Genomic DNA, 14,028 nt, shown 5'->3' on the forward strand with positions numbered 1-14,028 from the left:
CCCTAGGGCCCAGCAGCAAATGGTGCAGTGCTGCAGACTAGCAATTGGGGTGCTGGGTACTGCTCTGCTGTGGGGGGGGGTTGGGGTGGGCAAGGGCTCAGCTGAGACCCCTTCCAGTTCATCCCTTCAGAGCCACGGTTTGGAGCGCCCATCTGGAATCACTAGCGGAAGCTTCTTAATCTCTCTGGGTCTCAGTTTCCCCATCTGTAATGTGGGGTCAATCCTAGGAACCCACCGTCTGAGGTTTCTGAGGGGAACCTGTGAGATCCTGAGGACATGTATTTATATTATTCGCTGTAGCCCACGAGGATGGGATTAATAACCGGAGGGACAGGAGAGGGCTAGAAAGAGAACAAATCCTCCTTCAGAGAAAGTGCCTCGCTTCTCCTGGCTTCAGTTTTTCTGTCTGGAACATGGCTGGTCTGGAGGACACTGACACTGAGTCTGTCCTTGGCTTCCTTTGAGGGGTTTCCCAGTGACCCCTGGGACGGTAACAGCTGACAGTCCCCCTACCTGCCTGCCCCCTCCTATGCCCACAGCCTCAGCCAAAGCCCCCCGGACCACCACTGGGAGGCAGAAGCTGGGTGAAGGAACCCCTGAAGAAGATACCCCAAACCCTCCTCCTCTGGTGCCAAGTTCCAGAGCAGATCTCATTGAAATGCAAATGTCAGGAGCATTCTCAGGTGACACTGGGGGGCAGGAGGAGGGCTGAGGAGGGCTGAGGAGGGCTCCCCCCCACCCCCCACCCCCGCCCTCCCTTCCCCAGGCCCTTCAGAGGGCTAGGCCTTCCTTCTGCCGGGCTGGCTTTTTGCCTGTGATTCCCACGGTCTGGTTGGCAGCAGGGAAACTGGTGGGGCCAGGATGGGGAGGAGGGGACAGCTGACCCATGTCCCCCTCTTGTTCCAAACCTCTCCTCTTCGCCTCCACACGCACTTCCCTTTTTTCCAGATTTTGTCAGCCCCAGGTGCTCCCTCTTTCCCCGCAATAAAAGGAAAACGAGCAGCCTGAGGGGGCAGAGAAGGACAAATTGCTGCAGGGGAGGAAGGCAAGCCCCGCAGGCTGGCAGGAGGCACGCCCGGGCCCCTGGAAACCGCATGGCCTCCTCCCCAGCGCAGCCATTCCCCACTCCCCCTGGGGGTTCTCAGATGTTGGCAGATGGCAGAACTGAATCTGCTGAGACTTCGCTCCAAAAAAGGAAAGCTGAACTGAAAACAAAAATTCAAACTCTCCAACATCTTAGGGGAAAAGAGAGGAGGAGGGAGGCTCCGGGCCTGGGGCTCCCAGTGCCCTCTGCTGTTTAAAAAAAGATCTCCCCTAGCTTGGGAGGGCCACCTTCCCAGGGGGTCACCGGGGACACCCAATCGTCAGGGGGCCAGAGGGGGTCTTGTTGGAAACTGTGAGTGCCTGGGAGCCCGCTGGGGAGCGTTCCCATGTGTGCGTGTCTGGGACCCCGCATGCTCCTGCGGTCTGGGCTTGTGAGGGTGTGCTCCTGGATGTGTGTGTGTCCCTGTGGATCCGACCACAGGCTTGCAGCATCTAGTTTGTGCAGCTGTGTTCTTGGAGGTCCCCAAATGGGTGTTCACTCAACAACACTTTATGGAGTCCCTACCGTGTGAAAAGGCAGTGTAGAAACAGCCAGAAATCCCGGCCGGCGGAACAGGACGTTCTGGCGTGTGTGCCTGCCCCTGTGTGCAACTCGTGTGTACGTGTCCCGTGTTCATCTGTGGGTGATCTTCCACTGGAGTCGATGCCCCAGGCTGCGCGCACGCCTGCGCTGCGCTGTGAGTTTCCTCGTGCCATCACTGGGCCACATCTGCTGTCCCGCGAGGCCCCGGGTGTGAAAGTCTGCAACTGAGAGCGGGGCCCCCTACTCTGTGCTGCAGCCCCCTGAGTGACTCCACCACGCGGGTCCCTGCGCATCGGCGTGTGGCCCTCCCCGTGCGCCCCCTCCTTACCCACCGGCCACTCTGGACTTATAACTTAATAGCTGAAACGCGATTCCAGTTGAGTATCTGGGGGCTGCGGAGGAGAAGGAGGGCGCGAAGCCCCACAGGAGGAGGAGGGGGCGGGACGGGGAGGCGTGTTCCCCTCCTTCCTCCTTCGGGGAGCTGCTAAAAAGAAACGGCGTCGCGCCCAAGTGTAAGGGTGTGTGTGTGTGTGTGTGTGTGTGTGCGCGCGTGTGTGGCAACGTGTGCGCGCGCGAGCGGGTGCGCGCAGGGCCAGGGGAGGCGACGCGGGCCCTTTAAGGAGCCCGAGGGGGCCGGGCCGGGGCGCGTCGGTGCGGGCGGGGAGCGGGGAGCGGGGAGGCCGAGCTACCGCCTCCCCGGCTCCCGCCCCGCCCCCTCCTCCCCCCTCCCGCCGCCGCCGCCGCCGCCGCCGCCGCCGCCGCCGCCGCCGCGGAGCGGAGCCGCGGGCAGGCCGGGCCGCACCGGAGCCCCGCGTCCGCCCGCGCCCCGCCCGAGACGTGCGCCCCCGCCCGGCGCCCCGCGATGCGCTCCAAGTTGCGGGCCGGGGACCCTGGGCAGGCGCCCTAGGAGGCGGCGGCGGGAGGATCGCGCCCCGGCTGGAGGCCGGGCCTGCTGCGCGCCCCCGGCACGTTCGGCACCGCCACTTGCCTGAGCGCCCCGGCGGCCCGAGCGCGCCCCGAGCCCGGGCGCCGCCGCCGCCACCTCAGCGAGGTGAGTTGGGGCCGGGGGTCCCCGCGGAGGGCCACGGGGGAGGCGCGGGGCGCGCTTCCGGGGGATCAGGGGAGGATCGGGCGGCGCACGCGGCGGAGTTGGCGGGGCCCCTGCACTCCTGAGTTGGCGCTCTCGGGAGGTGGCCTGCTGGGGAGCGAGGCGCCCCGTAGACACTGCGGCCCGCGTGCGTGGGGGCGCTGGGGAACTTAGGGGAACTCCAGCTACCCTGCGAGGGGGCGGGAAGGAGGGAAGTGGCGTGGGGGTGGACGGGCGGGGGGACGCCCTGGAAATGCGCAGGGTAGCCCCGCACCGTGTGCCCCAGCCCTGTGGGCATGGCCGCCATGCGCCTCCCTTCTCCCCAAGTAGCCCCAGCTTGGGGGTGACACTGCGTCTTATTTTCCAGCAGGCAGCGCGGGCTTGGGGAGTCCCTGGAGATGGCACCCCGTGCTCCCCGGCCTGGCTGTCGTGGAAGGGCGCTTGGCGGGTTCCCGCCAGCTGGGGGCGGGGGCGGGCGGGGGCCCGAGAGCGAAGGAGCAGAGGGCACCGGGTGGGGGGTCTCCCCGGGAGAGGAGGCGCCCCTTGTTCGCCCTCCCCCGCGGGCCGGTGTTCCTGCTGTCTGGGCCTGCCTCCCGCGGCTGGTGACGCCTCATTGGGCCGCCTCCTGGTCCCTCCCCCGGGCTGTGCGGATACTTGGGATGCCACTAGTTTGGGAAGTTGGAATTCAGAGCTGATCCCACTTGGGCTGGACCCGGAGGCCCCAGGCCCTAGTGCTGGGGGAGCCTCCCCAGAGACCTGCAGTGGGGGGGACTCGTGGGGCGCGCCTTCCTCACCCCAGGCGCTTGCAGAAAAAAGCCTGGAGGGAGGGAGAGAGGGCTAGGCGGGCGGGAGGGAGAGACATGCTGTACCTGTGAGCTGCCGTCGCCCGGGCCCAATTAGCGTGGGGCGCCCGGCGTTATTTTTACATTGTAGGTTTATTTTTTTGGAAGCTAGTGTCCTCCCGCCGCCTGTCGCGCGCTCCGGCTCGGCTCTCCAAGGGTCTGGTGCAGGCAGCGGAGGCGGATCTGTTCTGTCGGCTCAGCCTCCTCCCTTCCTCCCCCTCCTCCCCCCCCCAACAGTTGGTGAGAACTGGTTTTATTATGATTATTTTTTTTTCCCTTTTGCAGATTTGGAGGAAGGATGTGTGAGGGAGGGCGGGGGGAAGGGGACAGGATCCCTGTGGGCTGGATGGAGGAGTTCTGGGCACGTTGGGATGTGTTATCGGTGGCCTTGACTTTGCCCTTTTTTTAAACGAGATCTGGGTTCTCGCGGCTGCTTTGATATAAGGGGCTCTCAGGGCCAGGCGTGAGCTGGGAGGGCGTCCCAGGGCATTGTTGTGTATCTCGTCGTGGGTGGCCTTTTTTTTTTTTTGGATGGGGTAGGGGAAGCAATCAGAAAGGAAGAGATGTGAGCTGGAATAGCCGAGCCTTTCACTGCCGACTCTGCAACTCAACTCCCTGGGTTCGAATCTTTCTTTAGTCACTTTCTTGGCAGTGTGACCCTGGACAAATTACTTAACCTCTCTGTGCCTCAGGCTTCTAAGCCTCAAAGTGGGGTAACAATATTCCCGAGCTCCTAGGGTGGTTGTGAGAACCGAGAATGGTAATCCGTAGAAGGTATTTGTGTGACTGTTACTATGATCACTGTTTTGTTGTTGTTATTATTATTATTATTATTACTAGGTTCTAAAACTTGGCCTTTAATCCAACGGCCTGGAAATCTTGAGAGACGGGGCCGACTTGCCTTTTGCGGGGGGGAGTGGGGGACTAGTGGAGGAAGGACGCTTTCCGGCCACCCGCTCCCTCCGCTTTTCCCGGTTGCGGACGGAGCCGGGCTGGGGTTGCCTTCAGCCCATTGAGCGGATGCACAGACCGAGCCTGGCGGTGAGGCGCGCGCAGGTCCTGGAGCAGGCGGAGCGGCGAGGGCTTCCCGGGCGCTGTCTGGCTTCCCCACCCGCCGCCTTGTCCCTGCTTGGAAATTTACCGCCGCCGCCGCCGGGTGCCCGGGGAGTCTGTGGTGCCCAGACGTGGGGGCGGGAGCCAAGCGGGCCCTAGCCCTGGCTGCTTCCCACTGAGCTATTTATGCTTGCTCCGGGATCAATACTATTGATAAATCCATGTGAATGGTAATGTGGCTGTCAGGTCCCGGTGAGGGATGGAGACCCCCTCGTGGGGCTGCGCGCATTAACCCCCCCCCCCGCGAGGGTTCGGCTAGGTGGTGGGAAGGATTTATTTGGCATAATCCGTTCTTTTCCCCCCATTAATAATACTCATACCACCTCCTAAAGATTTCTGAGAGCTCTGTAAACACGCATTTAGCTGCATGAAAGCCCTGAGTCAGGGAGGGCGAGATTGTACTCCGGGCATGGGGGAGGGGGCTCTGGGGCTGGGGGCTGGCACGGTGCAATACCGCCCCAGGAGTCCTGGCCCCCACGCCTTGCCATTGGCTGTGTGTGGAAGGGCCTGGACTCCCCCCGACTGCATGGTGTTCTGTGTTCCCACCCCCCCACCTGAGGCCTGTGGGTGAGGTTGGTGGTTCACTCTGAGATTTTGGGGGGATCCACCTACGGGGAACCCAGCCTAAGGAGCTCCTGTTTAGGAGAAGCAGAAGTGGTCCAGGCAGGAGAGTTCTCCCTCCCACAGCTCTTCCAACGAAACACCACCCCCCCCATGGCACTCTGCCTCTGACAAGAGAGGGTTGAGAGCTTTTATTTGTGTGTCTGTTTTTCCCTTCTCTGTTTCCTGCCAAGAGCAGCCTCCCCAGGTGACACTTCTGAAGGGAGCAGCTTGCGGGAGCTGGTAACTCCTGCCCCAGGTGCCCCCGGGAAGGTGCCAGGAGAGGGTCTGGCGAGGGCCTGGTGCCCAGGGCCAGGCCAGGCTATAGCCTTAGAAGGCCTTGTCCCATGGGTGGGTATGTGGGGTCCCGAGGGACATGATGCTTAGGAAGGGTCAGCTGACATCCTTTGAGGATCCTTGGGGGACGGGAAGGGATTTTACCCCCTGTCAAGTGGGCTCCTGCTCTTGGAGGTGGAGATACTGTACATAAGGCAAACTACTGTACAGGGACCCCCGACACATGCCAGGCACTCTCACTGGGTGCCAGGCCCTGCCCTCACCAGGAATCCACTCATTCACTCTTGGTACCACGCTGTGAGGTCCGTGCTCTCATTTTCCCATTTTATAGATGGTGACATCGAGGCACAGAGAGGTTTAATGACTTGCCCAAGGTCACACACTTTGGATGTGGAACTGAGAACGAAGACCTGGGCTTGATTGCTCACGGTCACGTTGGTGCACCCCAGCTCGAGCCCGCTGCAGGCCTGCTCTGTGGAGCTGCAGCGCAGGTTAGGAAGGAAGAAATTATGTTTCTTATTGGAGCAACACCTACAGATCTTTGCCCCAGGGGGCAGGAGACTGAGAACCTGTTCTCCCCAGGATTTGGGGAGGGGGAAGTGCCTGCGGCAGGCCCTGGCATTTCTTTGAAGTCTCATTTTATCTTAAACATTCATGCAAATTTGGCATTCGCTTTGGAGGCTGTGTTTATTTTGAAATGAAAACATGGTTTTGAATTATTTAGCAGGGCAGATAACGGGGCTCCAGAAAGTGGCATCTGAGGAGTGCCGTGGCCTGGAGTTTCCGCACGCCTGTGGCCCTGGGGTGCGTTTCTGTAGCGGGAGACCTGGAGAGGTCCCGAGGTGGAAGGCAGCTTTTTCCTAATTTAAGATGAGGGCACAGGTCCGAGGGGCCAGGCCAGCCCAAGATACCACAGAAGTGTGACTTTTGCTTACAGTGATCCAAATCATTGTGATTATTCACCCAGTTGGGCTCAGGCGAGCCGCCTTGGAGAGAGGCTCTTTGATTTCACAGAACCGTGAAGAATCATCCTCAACAAACAGTAGAGGATGGACTAGAAGCGTTTAGTCCCTGATCCTCATTGGGGCAGCCAATTTAGCAGGTTCTGGTGAGTTCGAGTCCCGACTTAGCCACGTACATGCAGTGCACCCAGGGGCTGGCCCCTGCTTCTCGGAGTTTGGGTGCCCTGGTCTGTAAGATGGGCGCGTGGCTCACTGCTGGTGGGGTGGTGGAGAGGATTAAGGGGCAGAAAGTGTGAGCATTGGGTTTGGAGTTTGGCTCTGCAGCTTTCAATTGTTACTGACTCTGGGCAAGGGGCTTAACTTCTCTGAGCCTCAGTGTGCTCATCTGTAAGATGGGGATGGTGGTGAGGATGATGATGATGATGATCATCATCCTTCTGACTTTATTGTTCGCTGTGTGTCCTCAAGCAAGAGCTGCTGTTTATTATTCCGGCTCACCCTGTTGGAGCATGAATGCTTCGCTGTAGAATTTATTGTGGGATCCCGGGTTGTTGCCGACAAGTTGGTTGGACATTTCCTCCCTCTGAAGGGCTGCTCAGAAGGAGGATGCTCTAACAGAGCAGGGTCTTGGGGGTTTCTCCACTTGAGCCCTGGGGGGCTTGGCCTTATTGTCTTCCAGAGAGGAGGCTCTTTTCCTGTTGGCTGGTTGGCGTGATTGACAGATCTGTTCAGCCCCCTCCCTCTGCCCCCGAAGCCTGAGGTTTTGATGACAATGGGATGGGGCCGACTTGGAGGGTTTAGGCAGCCTGGAGAGTTGGGGGAGGGCTGACACTGGGGACAGAGAGGGGAGCAGTTTCCAGCAAGGGCTTCTTTGAAGTCGGATCTGGGTTCCAATCCTGCTTCCATCAGCTCATGACTTGAGCGAAGTCTCTGACCTTCGGGCCTCCGTTTCCTTATCCTTAAGTAGGAAATCGCGCCCACCTCTGAGGACAGTGTGGTCAGCTTCCGGCCGTGGGGGACAGTGTTGTGCGTCCATGCTGCCTGTGGCCACCCGGCATGGGGGGCTGTTGAGCTCCTGAAATGTGGCTAGCGCGACTGAACTGGTAATTTTATTTCATCTTAATTAACTTAAATTTAAATAGCCACGTGTGGCTGTGGCTAATGGCTGCCTAATCGGATGGCTCGGGGCTGGCTGATGGGAGTCCGAGTCTGTGCGTGGGAGCAGGGCTTGGCTCTTAGCACCTGAGTTTTTCCTTTCTCGTGTCTTGTCTCCGCCCCGTGCCCACGTGGCACTGTCCTATCTTGGAGGTCCCCCCCCTTCTTCGGTCCTGTTTCCCAGACAGCCCAGGGCTGACCCTAGTGCCCACCCTGACTCCTCCACCCTCTGTCCTTCTCCTGCCCATGCTCCTGATCTCACTGCCCCCTTCCTGTCCCAACCAGCCTCTGGACCCGCTCCGTCCAGTTGACCTTTCTGCGATGTAGGGGGCTGCGGGGGGAACATTCTAGATCTGCCCTGTCCAACACCATCGCTGTAGCCGCATGTGGCCCTGAGCACTTGAAGTGACTGCAACCAAGGAATGGAATTCCATTTTTTACTTAATTTTAATAAATTTAGATAGCCCCCTGTGGCCTGCGGCCCCAGTCGCCCTTGAGCAGCGTGGTTTTAGTGCCTTGCCTTCTCTGTGGACTCGGGGCCAAACGCCTGTTTTCAGACCACTGGCTGAGCGTTCTCTTCTTCTTGGCCCTACAGGCAGTCGGCCCGAGCGCCCCCTGAGGCCGGGAGCTCTGTGCCCAGACTCCCCCACTTGCGTCCCTGGCTCTCATTTCTCAAACACAGGCAGCTCCAGATCTGTGCAAAGCGTGGGCAGCTCTCGCCGAGGGCTGAGCTCTGGTGCCTGGGCCTTGGACCTGGCTGGGCTCACAGAGAGGATCCTCTGCACGCTCCTCCCCCCCTTGTTTGTTTTCACGAGGGCAGATACATAGGGAAGGCCTGCCCATAAGTGTTCGGCCTTAGTTTCTTCTGCTACGAAATTAATGCATTATGTAACAACTAGATTAACTTTTTTTTTTTTGGTGGGGTGAATAATGTTGCTTTCTATTGTTATTTGAAAAATGGAAGAAACTAAAAAGTAATGCACCCAAAACTCTCTGCTGCTTGCTTTGGGCTTTATAAAAAGTAATTTTTGTAAGAGAAAATGCATGAGCCTGTTAGAAAGTTAAAACAGTTCACAAAAGGCGTCAAGAGAAGCCTTCTGGTTCCTGCCCTCCCACTCTCTGTCCCCCCAAGGCAGACGCACACAGGTAAAGTTTCCCCTCAGAGAGACTCTGGGCCTCTGCCTGCCTTAAATTGACACAAATAATATCACACCCTAATCACATCTTGCATTCTTCCCCTAAATTAAAACATAGCTTGGAGCTTGTTCTGGAACATCTAGAGCACGTCAGCAAACTGCTGCCCACAGGCCAAAACCAGCCCACCTCCTGTTATCTTTTTTGGCGGGGGGAGACGGGCAGAGGGTGAGGGAGACAGAATCTTAAGCAGGCTCCATGCCCAGTGCAGAGCCTGATGCGGGGCTTGATTTCACGACCCTGAGATCATGACCCGAGCCGAAATCAAGAATCAGACACTCGGGCGCCTGGGTGGCTCAGTTGGTTAAGCGACTGCCCTCGGCTCAGGTCATGATCCTGGAGTCCCGGGATCGAGTCCCGCATCGGGCTCCCTGCTCGGCAGGGAGTCTGCTTCTCCCTCTGGCCCTCCTCTCTCTCATGCTCTCTGTCTCTCATTCTCTCTCTCTCAAATAAATAAATAAAATCTTTAAAAAAAAAAAAAAATCAGACACTCAACCGACTAAGTCACCGGGTGCCCCCCACCTCTGTGTTTTTCTGTGGTGTGCAAGCTAAGAATGGTTTTTGCATTTTTTAATGGCTGAAAAAAATTAAAAGCAGATAATATTTTGTGACCTGTGAAATCGTATGAAATTTAAATTTCAGTGTCCGTAATAGAGTTTTATTGGAACACAGCCACGCCCATGCATGAATGTGTTGTCTGAGTCTGTTTTCAAGCTGTAGATGAAAAATGGTGGAATTGTGACAGAGGCCCGAAGGCCTGCGGGGCCTAACGTCTTTATTGCCAGCCCCTGATACGGAGCCACCTCATTCTTTTTAACTCCAGCACGACCTTCTGGGGTTCTCACTGTTGACGAAACTGGGGGCCCAGAGAGGACTGTGAGTTTAAGAGTCATATTGAGCAGGCCCTTAAGATCCCTCCTGTTGGCCTGGCTAACTGTTCTTGCCGAGTGATGCTGATGCTCCTGGTTATAGTTCACTGTTGTAGGATTCAGGAGGAAAGAGGGGGATGTTAAGGCAGCAGGCAGTCTGGACTGATTTCTCCTTGCTCTTCGGCTCTACGTGGTTGCTGAAGCTCCTTCTGTGTGGTACTAGGGGGTGTTCACAATTTTGGGCAAGCCGCTTCCTACCCATCTTGTTTCCCTCTTTGCTTTGGCCATCAGGAAACTCGGAGCCTGATTTGCAGCCTGCATTCAGCAGTCTGGTCTGGTCTGTCTGGTCTGTGTTTCTGTTTTACCCACTTCATCCTGATTTTACATTACTTTGTCCCTGACTTCTCTTTGCCCTGACTTCGCTCTCTGATAGTATCTTACCATATGCATTCCTGAAAGTTGTCTCATCTCTGGAGGGGCACCCTGGAGCAGACAGGAGTAAAGAAAAGGGAAACGCTGTGTAAGATGTTTTCATGCTTGTGTCCTGTGGGTGTCTGTGGGGCGCTAGGTCACCCCACAGGAAGAGCTTGCACCCTGGAGTCTCCTGACAGATGATCCCAGGAGGAAGCCTAGGCCCGCCCCTGTGGGGCGGTCTTAACCAAGGTCAGACCCTGGGCGGTAAGCAGGATCTTTGCATGTGCATGTTGGGCTGGATTTGGAGAGATGACAGTGAGTGACTTGAAGGGTGGAAGATGTCCCCACTGGAGGCCCCAGGGAAGGCCCTGGAGTGGAGCAGGTTTCGGGCTCACCACCCCGGGGTCAAGTGTCACTTCTGTCTCTTCCATATCTGGGGCCCTGAAGCCCAGGGATCTCAGAATTTCGGGGTGGCAGTCCTGTGGGTGTGTCCACAGTGAGGAACCCCTGGGGCATCTCTTCCAGCCTCCTTGCTCTGCTGATGCTTTCAAATGCGTCTGCTTCCTCCTGCTGACTCTGGGATATTTCTTGGAGCTGGGAAGGAAATGGGGGAAAGAGTGAGCTATAGGGTGGGTTCGAGAAAGTGGGATTAGATGAGACTGGGCGGCCGGCTGCCTGTGTGTGTGTGTGTGTGTGCGCGCGCGCGTGCCCATGCTGCATGTACGAGCTTGTGTGCTGTGCCAGGGCCTGGGAGGCTCTGAGGCTCTTGGGGTCAATCCCTCCTGTGGCCTGGTGGCCGAGGCGCTCCGCCTCTTGTCTCCCAGGATTGGCCCACGGCTCTGAGTCCCGGGTCTGCCTCTTGCTGGCTGTGTGACGTGACCTGGACAAGTCATGGAGCCTCTGTGCATAGCTCTTCAGTTTACCCACTGGTGAAATGGGGTGATGAATGATACACGTCCTCATAGGATGTGGTAAAGCAAAGGGGGCTGAGGGGCCATCTGAGGCCAAAGCACTCCTACAGGCTGTGACCTGCCCTCTCCCTCCTGTCCGTGGCTCATGCACCCAGGGAGCCCCTCTGGGGCCAGGCAGCTGGATGCAGGGGTCGCCTGCTAGTGGCTCTCGGATGTCCCTCAGGGGCCTCAGGCCCAAGCTGTCCCCAGCAGGACCCAGGTCCTTCCTCATGTCAGACCCTCGTCCTGGGCTTCCTCCTGGAGTGTGGGACACGGGCCAGAGACCCCCGGGGTCGCCCACACTGCCCTCTGGTGTGGTTGCCTGCCCGGTGCTTGTAGCAGCCCCCTCCCCGGTCTCCCCATGGACATTCTGGGACATTCTGTGCATGCAGCTGTGGGCCCGGCCCCAGCGGTACTGTGCCGGGACCTTACTCAGAGCCCCCAAGGGCTTTCCCAGTACTTTTCACTGCCTTGGAGGCCTGTCTGCCCCCCCCCCCCCCCCCCCGCCAGCCTGTTGACCTCCGACCTCCCCTGGGCGGGGAGGGGCCCCTGCAATCCCTGTGCGCTAATGCTGGTGGGTGGGGGGGCGCTGGCCAGGCGGGGTGGGAGGGGAGGGGGCGGTGGATTTCTCTTTGTGGCCTAGGGAGCCTCTCTGGGAGATGCTGTCAGTCAGGAGGCCTGGAGGCCGGGCCCGAAGGTGGCGCAGCGGGCCCCACAGGGAGGGTTGCCCCGGGGGCCCCTGCTTGTCCTTACGCTGAACTCCGGTGCCCGCTGCAGACCCCCCCGGGAGCAGCGCCCGGGGCCTCGATGGTGTCTCCGTGGCCATGGCAACCGCCTGGCACCAGGGCCCTGCTCGTTAGGCTAACGAGGCAAGCCTGCTGGGCCGAGGTGGGGAGTCCGTGGGGAGCCGGGGATGCCGCCCCAGGGCTCGGCTTGGCTTGTCTTGCAGGCCACCGGGCCAGGAGCAGGGCCCAGCAGGAATCGGGGGCCCCCTCTGGGGTCCTAGGGGCTCGGGCCAGGCCTACGGGGTGGGGGTGTGGTGGTGACTTGCGGCTAGCTCCTATGACCAGTTGAACTGGCTGGGGGTGGGGTGGGGAATGTAAGCAGGGGGGTGGTTGGGAGGTGCCCACTTTCACCTGCCCCCCCCCGCTCCCCTCCACCCTCCTGAATAGTTTTAGGCATTTTCACTTTCCCCCTTCTCTACTCCCTGCCTTCTCTACCCCATCTAAGCCATTGTACTGGGTCGAATAGTGTCCCCCAAATTCATGTTTCCCCAGAAGTGCAGAATGGGGCTTTATGTGGAGATAGGGTTGTTGCAGTTGTACCTGGGATGAGGACCTGCTGGAGGGGGCTGGGCTTTAAATCCAGCATGATGGGTGTCATTTTTAAGCAGAGGAGCGGGCCACGTGAAGAGGGGGGCAGACACGGGAGTACTGTGTCTCTGAGCCCAGGAGTGCTGAGGATCGCTGTTTGGGAGATCCACGGAGCAGACTTCCCCCGCAGAGTCTCTGGAAGAAACCACCCTGCTGACACCTGCAGAACTGGGTGCCTGGGCTTTGGGATAACAAGGCGACAAGCCTCAGTTTCCCCATCCATAAAATGGGCATAGTGAGATTACTTGTCTCTGAAAGCTGCTGAGGTGTTGAGCGAGGTCCTACACGAAGGGGCACAGAGCAAGACCTCAACCCGGGTTGGCATGTGCACTGTTGGTATGGGCTGCAGGGATGTTCCCTTTGCCATGGTTTTGGGGGAAGGCTGGGACATCACAGTCAGATGACCCCAGGTGCCTGGGGGACTTAAAGCCTGTGTTCCACAGGCCGGCGGTCTCTGGGTGCCACTGTGGCCTGAGAGGACCCCTTTCTGGTCTGTGCTCCCCGACCCCCACAAGGGAGCTCTGCAGGGGCCCGAAGTATGCCCAGGCAGCCCGTGGAGTTCTGTCGCTTGGTGCCTCACTTTCTGCATCTATAAAATGGGGGTAGCTGCATTCCCTGCCTCATGGGGGAGTGGGGTGGATTAGGGTGTTTGGGGTGACCTCTGACGACCTGCTGTAGATAGGTGTGCACGCCACTTGCCGCCCCTTCCCGCCCCACCCTCTGTGTCTGGTCTCTGGGCAGAGCTGGGCGGGGACGGGGTGCCTTGGAAAGGGCCCTGAGCTGGCTGGGGAGCTGGGCGAGCTCCCTGAGTGCCTGTTTTGTGGTAGCTCAGTTAAGCCCCACGGTAACTCCCATGCGGCCAGAGCTATTCCTTTCCCTGCTTCCTGATGGGGAAACCAAGGCAAAGAGTGGTGGTAACATTCTTCAGGGCACGCAGCTCGTAGGTGCCTTCCGTGGTGGGAGGTTGTCACAGGCGGGGTCTGGCCTTTCCTTGCCTCTCCCTTTCCCTTGGATTGTGGGTCTGGGGGGGTGGCCTGGGTGCACCGTGTGTCCGGCCCTGTGCATCTCTGCCCACCCTCTGCCCCAACCCAGCCTGTCCCCCTTGGGGTCACCCTTGCGGGGTCACGCTTGCGGGCTCCCGGACTGTGGCTGGCTCTGGCATGCAGGAAGCTGACCCCGCTGTCCGGGCTATAAATAGCAGCCGCAGCGCCACGCGGGGCAGAAAGCTGCGTCTCGTGGCACCTGGGCTCTGGCCGCAGCGCCTCCTGGAACCTTCCTTCTGCCGGCAGGAACGCCAAGGCGGAAGCGTGTGGGCACCCCAGGCATTGTGCTGCAGGTTTGCTGTGTGACCTTTGGGCTCTCACTGCCCTCTCTGTGCCCCCCGAGCCCCTGGCCATGTGTTCCGGACGCCGCTGTGCTTCCTGTGCTGTAAAGGGTGTCCCCAGGGTGTCTGGATGGTGGCTGGGGTGTGTGGCGGGCAGGGTGGGAGGTTTGTTGTTGAGAGGGGGGCGGGTGGTCTTTGCCTTGGAGGTGGGGGAGGTTAGC

General features: G+C 59.3%; 1 protein-coding gene across 26 annotated transcripts in view; it reads left to right on the forward strand.

Annotated features, from left to right (window-relative positions):
- Positions 1-2,374: 2,374 nt before the first annotated feature.
- Positions 2,375-14,028, forward strand: part of NCOR2 (nuclear receptor corepressor 2) — a 213,348-nt gene continuing 201,694 nt past the window's right edge. For 16 of the 26 annotated variants that reach the window (XM_064578226.1, XM_054510566.2, XM_054510568.2 and 13 more), the window contains exon 1: positions 2,375-2,678. The gene's annotated coding sequence lies outside the window, so the exon portion shown is untranslated. The remainder of the gene's footprint in view (positions 2,679-14,028) is intronic. The other 10 variants (XM_054510571.2, XM_064578241.1, XM_054510567.2 and 7 more) reach the window with 1 other exon arrangement.

This window comes from Mirounga angustirostris, unplaced genomic scaffold (genome assembly GCF_029215605.1).
Source record: "Mirounga angustirostris isolate CCGP_5_RB_7025 unplaced genomic scaffold, mMirAng1.0.hap1 SCAF_14, whole genome shotgun sequence".
NCBI classification, from domain to species: Eukaryota; Metazoa; Chordata; class Mammalia; order Carnivora; family Phocidae; genus Mirounga; species Mirounga angustirostris.